Source organism: Indicator indicator, chromosome 4 (assembly GCF_027791375.1).
Source record: "Indicator indicator isolate 239-I01 chromosome 4, UM_Iind_1.1, whole genome shotgun sequence".
Lineage (NCBI taxonomy): Eukaryota > Metazoa > Chordata > Aves > Piciformes > Indicatoridae > Indicator > Indicator indicator.
Window position 1 is genome coordinate 22,533,625 of NC_072013.1, and position 11,105 is coordinate 22,544,729.

Here is an 11,105-nt window from a genome sequence, read left to right on the forward strand (position 1 = left end):
GATGACTCTGTTTTGTCTGTCACTCTAGTTCCCAGCTGCCAAAAACAGTGCTGGGATTTGAGATAATCTGTGAATTCCTTTTTAGAAAGGATTTGTGATTTAAAATAAGAAAAATATTGGACTAGCATATTTTGACAGAATGAGGTAACTTTAATATCCTGACTTTGTCATGAATTAGTGTTGAGTGCTGCAATACATTTGCATGCTAATCTTTCTGTTAAATAACTAAATACATCAACTAGGTGAATCTAAGTCAGTTTTTGATCCCACAGCTGTTACATTGAGAAGTGAGGGTTTGAATCATCCAGTGAAGCAGCCTTGCTATTCTTGGGCAATTAATTTCTTTGACTAGTCAAATAAGTGGAAGACATATATTCATTTTACCTGTATGCTTAATAAAATGTCCTATATCTGTCCCTGTTTGCTGTTTCACTTGTCTGGTGGTATGAACCATCTGTGGGTAGGCAGAGTGAGGAGTTATGTCTCTTTATCATGCTTTGACAAGTGCACTGTTTTCCATTAGAAGAGTTTGCTGAAGTTCTGCTTTGTCAACTGCTACCAAAGTGATCCATAACTCACAATGCCATCTTATGACTCAGCCAGTAGCCCAGCACTGTGGTGGATCCTCCAAGAGCCTGACCTTCTGACTCTTGTCTAGTTCACAGCATATGAACCATGTACCAGGATAGCTATAGTGCATGGTGACCTCCAGAGTTATCAGTCTCATTATATACCCAGGAGCAGTCCAGAGCAGTGCCTTGCTCAACCTTCAAGTCAGCCTGGACAGATGGCTATCGTCTTCCATCTTCACAGGCTTCAGCTGGCCACAGTGCTGGAGGCAGGAGGAAACTTGGCCAATGCTATGGCATTAAGGTCCTACTTGAAAAGAGTTGTGTTTGTTATTGACCTTATTACAGGGAACAGCATCCTTGATGTTTGTGAACATAATGACCGTTGTGATAAGATCACTGACCATAAAAAATTGAAGTACATGCGCAAGTATTGTCAGGGTTGGGATCTGATACAGCAGTGAAGCCTTGTTTCTGCATTTGAGGACAGAGCTCAGTATGTCAAGTTTTGTGGCTTTTAAGAAGGGACCCAAAAGCTACCCAATTTCTGCCCTGGGTGTGGAAGTTGTCACTTTCAACATATAAGTGGGAACATAATAATCTCGTGTTTAACATGTTCCACCTCAAATAACAATTAACTCAAAACCTGGCACTAAGTCATGAACAACTTCTGCCCCAAGGGAGCAGAGGAGGCAGGTGGGTGGTTGTGGTGGTTTGAGCTCTGACTGGAGCTCACGAGCTCGAATGTTAATAGATTGATTCCTCCCCCTGCTCCTCTCCCTTTCTCCCGGCAGGGTGGAGAGAGGGAAGAAAGAAAAAAAAAGGGTAGGGGAGAGGGGAAGTAAATTCGTGAAAGAAATAGTCTGAAGTCGATTTGGAAGTAGGAGAAGTTTTCTTTTTTTACAAAAGGGAAAGAATAAATTTTTGTGTATATATATATCAGTAACACGGGGGTTCATAGAGGTGAGGGATGAGGGTAAGTGGGAAAATATACAAAATCAAGCCTGGAGGGCCTTGTGTTCCCTTGGATGTCAGTGGATTCAGTTAGGAGAAAGGAGGCCCCAGCCACGTGGTGAAGTGCAGGAGGCAGAGGCAGTGGCAGCAGCACTGCCGTATTTTCGAGCAGACGAGGCAGGAAAGAGAGCGAACAGCGAGGTGTCTGCCGTTTTTATAGGCTTGCTGGACAGGAAGGGGAAGTGGAATAGACCACTTTCGAGTCAGGGGACCCCCCTTCTCCCAGCAGGGGAGGGGCCAAGTACCCCCCTGGATTAAGGTTCTTTTGTCCACCTGGGGGCTGGGTCCTTTCAGCCCCATCCAGGATGGGTGTACCCCAGCACAGTGGTACAAGGAGTGGCTTTGCTGAGAAGTGGTGGGGAGAGCTGGGGCTGGTGGAACTGCCCGGGTGAGGCAGATGTGGTGAGTCCTTCCCTTTTGGGAGTTCCTGGGGGGAAAAATGGAAAGAAGTGAACATCTGGGCAGAGTTTTACATAACTGAGGAGTGGGGGGGGAGGGGGGGGGGGGGGGATACCACTAGGCTTGTTCTGTTGACCCCAGGGAATGCTCCCTCATTTTGTCGTCCCCAGAATGTTGCCCAAGGATGAGCTTCAAGGGCCTGCTTGTGTCTTCTGTGCTGCCTTACTAAACAGAAATAGTGCTAGAACAGCATGACTGCAACCCTTTGCAGGATCTCAAACCCCTGAGCCAGCATACTATTTTAAAATTTCATGGTATTAAATATGAGTGTGACAGAAATAGCAGAGGGGAGACTGAGCCAGGAAGAAAACTAATTAAGATGGAAACAAGTTTGTAAGAGCGATAAATGCACACAAGGATGTGTCTGGAGCTATGAAGCCTGTTGGTAGCATCATGGATTATCTGTCACCAGTGTCCCGACCTTGGTGGGGGATCTGGAATTGGTACTGGCATGGGTCTTGTTCATTCAGTGCTCCCAGTCTGAAATCAAAGCAGCATTGATTTCATCTGACTCCATCCCCTGAAGCAGTTCACCATGGAGCTGTGTAAATGTCTGTCAGCATCATGCTAGCAGCGCTCCAGGGAGCAGGAGGTGAGGCCTGGGCACATTGGGGCAGCCCGAGTGGAAATGATGCTCTGTGGCTAACCCTCCTCTCTCTGGTGGCTTCATGCTTCCAGGAGTTCAAATTTAAGTCACTGCATGGTCTGACTAACCCAGTGGTTTTGTAAAGATTTCCATGCAAAATTGCTAAAACAAGTCCTTCTTCTTTATTCAGGAATGCTTGGTGTGGCCTCTTATTCTTGACACTGGCCTCTAGTCTTTGATCTCTTTGTCTCTTTGGTCAAAAAATGTCAGTGCAGACTTAGATGCACCCTGTTACCAGATGTCATCTGTTATTGCCATCAGAGTCTGCTCATCATCCTTTTTCTTTGGAGGTTTGGATAGCTTTTGTGACCCTTAAAGATCATAATCCTGAGTGGGCACTGCAAAACAAAGGTTTCCTGAACAAACTTTTTAGAGGTATGCTTGGATATGAGAGGCTACAGTTATGCCTGACCTTGCTAGAGTCCTTGTCTTCCCTTTGAATGCAGTGGGATTATAATCTAATACCAATTTCCATCTCTGATTCCCAATGCCCTGTTCAGTATGATAGGCCTGACCTGCAGTTGGGCTTCACAGATGGTACCTGCATTGCAGAAAATGCTGAATGACTAGTGCCCTAAATACAACAGAGTGCAGTAGACAGGAAGAACTCTTTAATAGTAAAAAGCATAGTCACTTAAGAGGAATGTGAGAGGAGTTTGCTAGAAGACTGAATGGTGACGTTTTAAGTGTTGAAGCAGCGTAACCAAATTTGAGTAAAACCTTAAAACTCTGAGTAATCATGACAAGTGACTTTAGCACAACTGCCTAAAGAAGTTGGCTTTTGTATTTTTGTTATTTTATTAAAAGCAACAACTTTGTTAACTGCGGTGTTTTCCTAATAGTACAAAACATGTCAAATATTTTAGTGGCCTGCTCTTTAAAAAATAACCACATTAAATGCTTCACCTTCCTTGGGAATTCTCTCAGTTTGTTTCATGTGTTTGGGTATTGCAAATGCAGGAAGATAGAGAAGTGAAGACTGGCAGAGTGATTCTCTCTCTCCAGTCTCTGGGCTCTATAGGAACTGTAGTAAAGATGGAAGGACAGAGGAGAGCTTTCATGGAGACTGAAGGTGCAGCAGCCCTGTCAGCATGTCCTCAGCAGGATATGCAGCTTTGAGTACCACTTTCCTAGGGAATGAATTAATTGATGTCTCAAAACTCTTGATTTTGGGTGGGGTTTTCCAGTTTTCTAGCATCTCTTCTGTTCTCTGCTGCTTTTTTCTCTTTTGAAGTTGTCTGCATGAGGATGTAAAGGAAAATTAATCCAAATCACCTAAAATGTGAACGTGAAGTAAATTAGGTAAACTAATTAAAACATTGTATATATTGTCTGATTCAGCATTCAAGTGACCTTAATTTGATTAAGCATAATTCACATCAAAGTAAATGGTACTAAATATGAAATGGGGTTGATTTAATTAATAATGAGTGTGTCTGCAGGGATCTAATGTGGTTTGATTCATTACAGAAATGTTAATTCAGATTATCTTTCTAGAGTTTTCTCATGTAGATAAGCCCTGCAGGGTAGTTTTTTAGTTATGCCTGTACTGGTACAATTGCGTGTTTATTCCCCCTGGCTCTAGAAGGACCTTCTCACCACTCTCCTTCTGTGGGACTTCCTGAGCATATTGTTGTGGAATGTCTTGTTAATTCAGTAATCGAGACAAAGAAAATTAATCAGTTTTCTGCTGCATTAGCCAGCTTTTCACCTGGCTTGTGGCTGTGTGGTGCTCCACATGATGTGAATGTGTGATCAAGGTGGAGAGGGTGAGGACTCACTTCACCTCATGTCAATGCTTTGTGTAGGAGACACCCTTCTTCCAGCAGCATTCATATGCTGGAAGTGTAGTCTCTGCTGGATTATGTAGCACATAGTCTAGAAGAAGCTGTAAGACACCCTGGAGTTGCTTAAAGTCAGATGCTACCAAGTTTGATTTGCTTGATGTTTAGATACAACTGTCATGTATTACATGTCTGTGGCTTCTGCTGGTTTCCTTTGGCTTTTTCTCTCCTTTGTGCCTATGTAATTCTATAGCATGTACTTGCTCAATAGCAATCACCTGAGTAGCTTGTGCTTTCAATAGACTCAAGTTATACTGAACCATGTTCTTACTGTTTGTCTTCCCCTTCTCTCCATGGCTTTAAACTTCTGCAAGACTGTGTGTATATATCTATTTATCTATTTATCTATTTATCTATTTATCTATTTATCTATTTATCTATTTATCTATATATCTATATATCTATATATCTATATATCTATTTATCTATTTATCTATTTATCTATATATCTATATATCTATATATCTATATATCTATATATCTATATATCTATATATCTATATATCTATATATCTATATATCTATATATCTATATATCTATTTATCTATATATCTCACTCTCTCTCTCTCTAATCTATTTGTGTGTGTGTATATATAATTTTTTTCCATGCGATTGCAACAGGAACAGGCACATTCTAATTGCAAAGATAGAATAACTGGAATGGCTGAGACCTGCGGTTTTTACTCAAGGTATTTTTTAAGGATTTGCTTAGTTTTCAAAGGATTGTGAAAATTTCATTATGCGGTGCTTTAAATGTAAAATAAATAGGATATGTGAAGCACCTAATAGTTTCCAACAATTTGCCAAGTTGAAACAATTGAAGAGGCTTTAGGAGAAGAATGAATAATAAATATGAACTAGATAAAGCAAAGATGATCTAATTCTATAACAGTTTTATCTTCTTTTTCTGAAGATGAGTAAACTGTTATTTGAAAAATGGAGAAATTACCTCAAACCTGGCCTGAATCCTAACTTTGTTGCAAAAGTCTTTGAACCTAAGGAGGCTGGAAGGAATAATACATTATGCTTCAAAGTTCACTTGAAATCTATCCCCAGAGTATAAAGAAATGTTGACTGTACCTGTTAGCATCTTCATGCCTAGTTTCAGCTTGCACAAGGAATCACTCTGAGTCAATGGCTGAAGAGGTGCTGTCAGCCTCTAGAAGCTTTCTGTGATTATTTGGTTCATTCTGTCTGGAAACCAGGCTTTGAAACCACTGAGCTGCACCCATCTCACCCTGTTTTAATATCAGCACACCCAGACACATAAACAATGTGCTTCTTCATGAGGCGATGAAAATCAATGAGGCTTTGGAAAAACAGGCTCTTTAAAGTCATGGCCTTATTTGGAAAGTTGCAAGAAGCTTGGCTGTCACAAGAGAATGTTTTGGCTCCATGACAGTTCCTTTATACAGTTCTTCAGCAAAGAATCTCCTTTGTTTGTACAGTGATAACTTGGAAGTGTTGCATGGTTTTTCCTCCCCTTCTTAGGAATATGTGCTGGCGTAGAACCCAATACGTTGGTCAAAAGAGGCCGAAGAACCCTCTGTTTTATACAGAGTGTGTAGAGAAAAAATGTTTTCAAAGGTAAAATCAAAAAATCCTGGTTATTCAGTATTCCTGGGCAAATTCACAAATGTTTTTATTATAATTACTTTTCTATGCCCTTTTATTTTCAACTAGTTTGTTGAGTACTACCTTTTGTTTATATAAGTGTGGGATTGTTTAGGAATAATCCAGTTTGCCGTCACCCTTTTGCCCATTATGCTCCTTGGGAACATTTCCTTTGTGTTCCTGACACCTTGGGAACTATGATGGGACAAAAGAGCCTGCATGATGAAGATAAATAATAAACTGAACAGAAGGTGTCAGAGACAGACAGAAGCATTTTAGACTTGGGAGTGATATGGGGAGAGCAAGAGATGAGAAGATTATCATAGCATTTTGAAATGGTTTCAGAAGAGAAAGAGGGATTAGAGAAGAAAGTTGTGATTCTAAGTTAATAATCACTGTGGCTGTTGCTGAATCCCCTGTCCATATGATAAAACACTGAGATAGGAAAATATTGGAGAGACTTAAGTCACATAATTTAGTGAAGTCCTGAGGGAAGAGGATGTCCAAGCTACACTGACATTGGAGATCTGGGGCACAATGAGGATCAACACCATATGGATCTATCATTACCCTGATGCATAGTCACACTCAAGCATCAAGAGTACTGTTCAATAACAATGTGTTTGTACTGACCCAATGTACATTTTGGCTGTCTTCTGCTCTGCCCAGTGCCTTTCTGCTTCTGAGGAAGTGGAGAGGCAGCTGTACAAGCTTATCTCTGTCTGCAGCCCTACACTATTACATTACCAATGGTAATATTTGGCTATTGCTGACATGTCTTCAGAGAAGGAGCAGGTGGAGAGGGTGGTGAGCCTAGATCAGAGGCAGCCCAAGAGACTAGCACGGGTGGTGTTTCCCAGGCCCAAGCGTTGTCTGATAATACTAATGTCACTTAATATTGTGCTCACCTAATAGCACTCTGAGGTAGCAAAGTCTGTTAGCGTCCACTGACAGTGAAGGGGAGAGCAGGGTACTTGTAACTTAGGAGACCTTGAACTATTTAGAGCTGGTGTGGCAAATACAGTAACAGAACCCTCACTTTGGACTTTCGGAGGGCAAACTTCAGGTTGTTCAGGCAACTTATTTGGAAAGTTCCCTGGGTAACAGCCTTTAAGAAGAAAGGGGTCCAGGATGGTTGGACCTACTTCAAACAGGAGCTCCTAAAGGCACAGGAACTGGCAGTTCCCACATGCCGTAAGACGAGACGGCGGGGAAGACGACTGGCCTGGATGAGCAAGCAGCTCCTGAAGGATTTAAGGGAAAAAAAAGAGGGTTTATCACCTTTGGAAAGGGGGGGAGGCAACTAGTGATATGTTTAAGGATGTTGCTAGATCATGTAGAAGAAAAATTAGAGAGGCAAAAGCACAGTTAGAAATTAAACTGGCCGCTTCCGTGAAGGATAACAAAAAGCATTTTTATAAATATATTAATGCTAAAAAGAGGGGCAAGAGGAGCCTCCACTCTTTATTGGACGTGGAGGGTAACATTGTAACTAAGGATGAGGAGAAGGCTGAGATTCTAAATACCTTCTTTGCCTCCATTTTCAACAGTAAGGCAGAAGGACTTCAGGATAACTGGCCTCCTGAGCTGGTCGATGGGGTCAGGGAGCAGTGTTGTACTCCTGAAATCCATGTGGAATTAGTTCAAGACTTGTTGAGTCACTTGGATATTCACAAGTCCATGGGACCTGATGGGATTCATCCTAGGGTGCTGAAAGAGCTGGCAGATGAGCTGGCCAAGCCTCTCTCCATCATTTTCCACCAGTCCTGGCTCACTGGAGAGGTCCCAGAAGACTGGAAAGTGGCCAATGTGACACCCATCCACAAGAAGGGACGGACAGAAGAACCTGGGAACTACAGGCCTGTCAGCGTGACCACAGTGCCAGGGAAAATCATGGAGCAGATTGTCTTGGGGGCAATCACGGTGCACCTGAAGGATGGCCAAGGAATCAGGCCCAGCCAACATGGATTTAGGAAGGGCAGGTCCTGCCTCACCAACCTGATCTCCTTCTATGATCAGGTGACCAGCCTGGTGGACGTAGGAAAGGCTGTGGATGTAGTCTACCTGGACTTCAGCAAGGCCTTTGACACTGTCCCCCACAGCAAACTCCTGGCCAAGCTGTCAGCCTGTGGCTTGGACAGCAGCACTCTGCACTGGGTTAGGAACTGGCTGGAGGGCCGAGCCCAGAGAGTGGTGGTGAATGGTGCCACATCCAGCTGGCAGCCTGTCACTAGTGGTGTCCCCCAGGGATCAGTGCTGGGCCCCATCCTGGTCAATATCTTTATTGATGATCTGGATGAGGGGATTGAGTCAATCATCAGTAAATTTGCAGATGACACCAGTTCTGGGCCCCTCAGTTTAGGAAAGATGTTGAATTGCTGGAGCATGTCCAGAGAAGGGCAACGAGGCTGGGGAGAGGCCTTGAGCACAAGCCCTATGAGGAGAGGCTGAGGGAGCTGGGACTGTTTAGCCTGGAGAAGAGGAGGCTCAGGGGAGACCTCATTGCTGTCTACAACTACCTGAAGGGAGGTTGTAGCCAGGAGGGGGTTGGTCTCTTCTCCCAGGCAACCAGCACCAGAACAAGAGGACACAGTCTCAAGCTGCGCCAGGGGAGGTTTAGGCTGGAGGTGAGGAGAAAGTTCTTCACAGAGAGAGTGGTTGGCCATTGGAATGGGCTGCCCAGGGAGGTGGTGGAGTCACCATCCCTGGAGGTGTTCAAGAGGGGATTGGACGTGGCACTTGGTGCCATGGTTTAGATAGTCATGAGGTTTAGGGTGACAGGTTGGACTCGATGATCCTTGAGGTCTCTTCCAGCCTTCTTGATTCTGTGATTCTATGAAATACAACCAATAATATGAAGCTGGAAGGAGCAGGTATCAGGTTAAGCAGATCTGCAGTGCTCTGAGATAGAAATGTAATTTCAAAATGTGGAACAATAGTGATGCCTCTCTGTGGCTGGAAACTTTGCAGGGAATTTTATGAACAAAAGGAATGATTTTTGGATAGTATTTGAGGGTTTGTGATGATCTCTCATTCTATGAATATCAGAGTCTTGCTGCGTCTCTCTTACCTTTCAAGGTCACTGATTGCTCTGTAGTTCATTCATTCATTCATTAAATATTAGCTAAGCCAGGATTTGATGGGGATGTTTTTCTGTGATTACCTGACCATTTCCTCCAGGAAGTCATTCATACTTTGAAAGACAAATGTATCTCGTGTTAGAGTACAGGTCACACTTAGCTTTCTTTGCCTCCAAAGACAAGGGAAGTAGAATTTGGCTCACTAATAAATACTTAATACTCAAATATACGAGTCAGTTATCTAAACTATATTGCTGCCCATCCCATTTGAAAGTAGGTGGAGTTTTTTTAGGATAAAGCGAGAAAATGGGATCATTCAGTTGGGAAATGCTAAGCCAATATAGCTGGACAAGTAGTGTGTAGGCATGACTTCTCACTCTGCTTTTCCTCCTAAGGTCTCCTTGTTTCTTCCGGCTGCAAGAAACATCACTGGGCCTTGACCAGTACTGGTCAGGACTTGGGGGCCACTGGGGTCGGTTGCAGTGATGACTAGATTTTTCAAAGACCCTTTTAGCTTAGACTATGAATTGAGCAGAGAGGTCTGGCCAAATGAGCCAAAATGAGAATTCAGACTTCATCAGTGACTTCACTACTCAGTCCTGAAGCAAGCAGTGTGGCTTCCCTCACTGATCAGTTCCCTACCTCAGAAATTCGTATCTTATTAGATGTCACAGGAAAATTAGGAGTGGGATGAAAAATTATAGATGTAGAAAGCAAAGCAAGGTGCCCCAAGCATGGGGTCTGTGTTACTGTGTTGCATATTTATGAATGTTAGTGTAAGTCCTTTTGTTAGGGAACTGAATCTCATCCTCACTGCCACTGGAAACTGCGGAACAAGTGACATTTGGGTGATGTAGTGTCGTGAAAGCTGCCCAGTTGCATCGATCGTGTAAAACGCTTTTGCTGTGATGCTGGTTTTTTTTCTATTTTACTTTTTTTTTTTAATTTACATGAATTTGACTCTTTAACATAAGCTGTAGCTTTTATTTTAATGATGGGTTTGTGTTCATTTTGACACCTCCTGTAATTAAATAGTTAGACCTTATAATGTGTCACTGAAGAAATCAGTGGACTCTCTCCAGGGAGTCCAGCTGGAGCAGCAATGAGCAGCAGTTGAGGTATTTCTCAGGTTCTTAAAAAATTAAATCAGTTTTTCAATCTTCAGTCTTTCTTTATGTGATTTGCAAATAAGGGATACAAACATGATATTCAAACCAATATTTTGCAACTCAAACCGCCTGCTGTGATTTTGATTTGCCATGGTATGTCGTAAAACATCTCTTGCTTTTTCTGTCTCAAAAACATTTCGTCTTGCTGATACCCTGTGAAGAAATTGGTTAAGCTGGCAGAAACTCATGCATTTCCTGCACTGACCCTTTGGAGAGTGCAGTGTGACCAAGCCACATGCATTTCAGAGAAAGAAAGGCGTACCTGATTTGCCTCCTGTGTTGTGGAATATAGTGATGGCCTCTTCTAACTTTCTTCCAGCCTTAGGTAGCTTGCACTCTCAAATTTGTAGTCTAAATGTGTAGGTGGTTCTTGTTAAAGATGATGTGTAACCTTCCTCCACTATGTTTGTTTTCCTTAGGGAGCATGCATTGTCAATAAGTAAATTCCATGTGAGATGAGTTATCACAAAGGGAAGAGGTTGTGGGAATGACCTTAGATTTCTTCTGCAGCAGCTGCTGTAGCAGCCAGGCACACTTTGGGAGCAAGCTGGGCTTTGCCCAAGGGATTAGAAGATCCTGCTCACGGAATAGCATTGAGTTGTGGAGATTGGCAGGGACATCTGGAGATCATCTGCGTCCCACTTAGGATGTTGTCCACTTGTGTTTTGAGTATCTGTGTCCCAAGGTGGTAATGCCACAACCTCTCTGG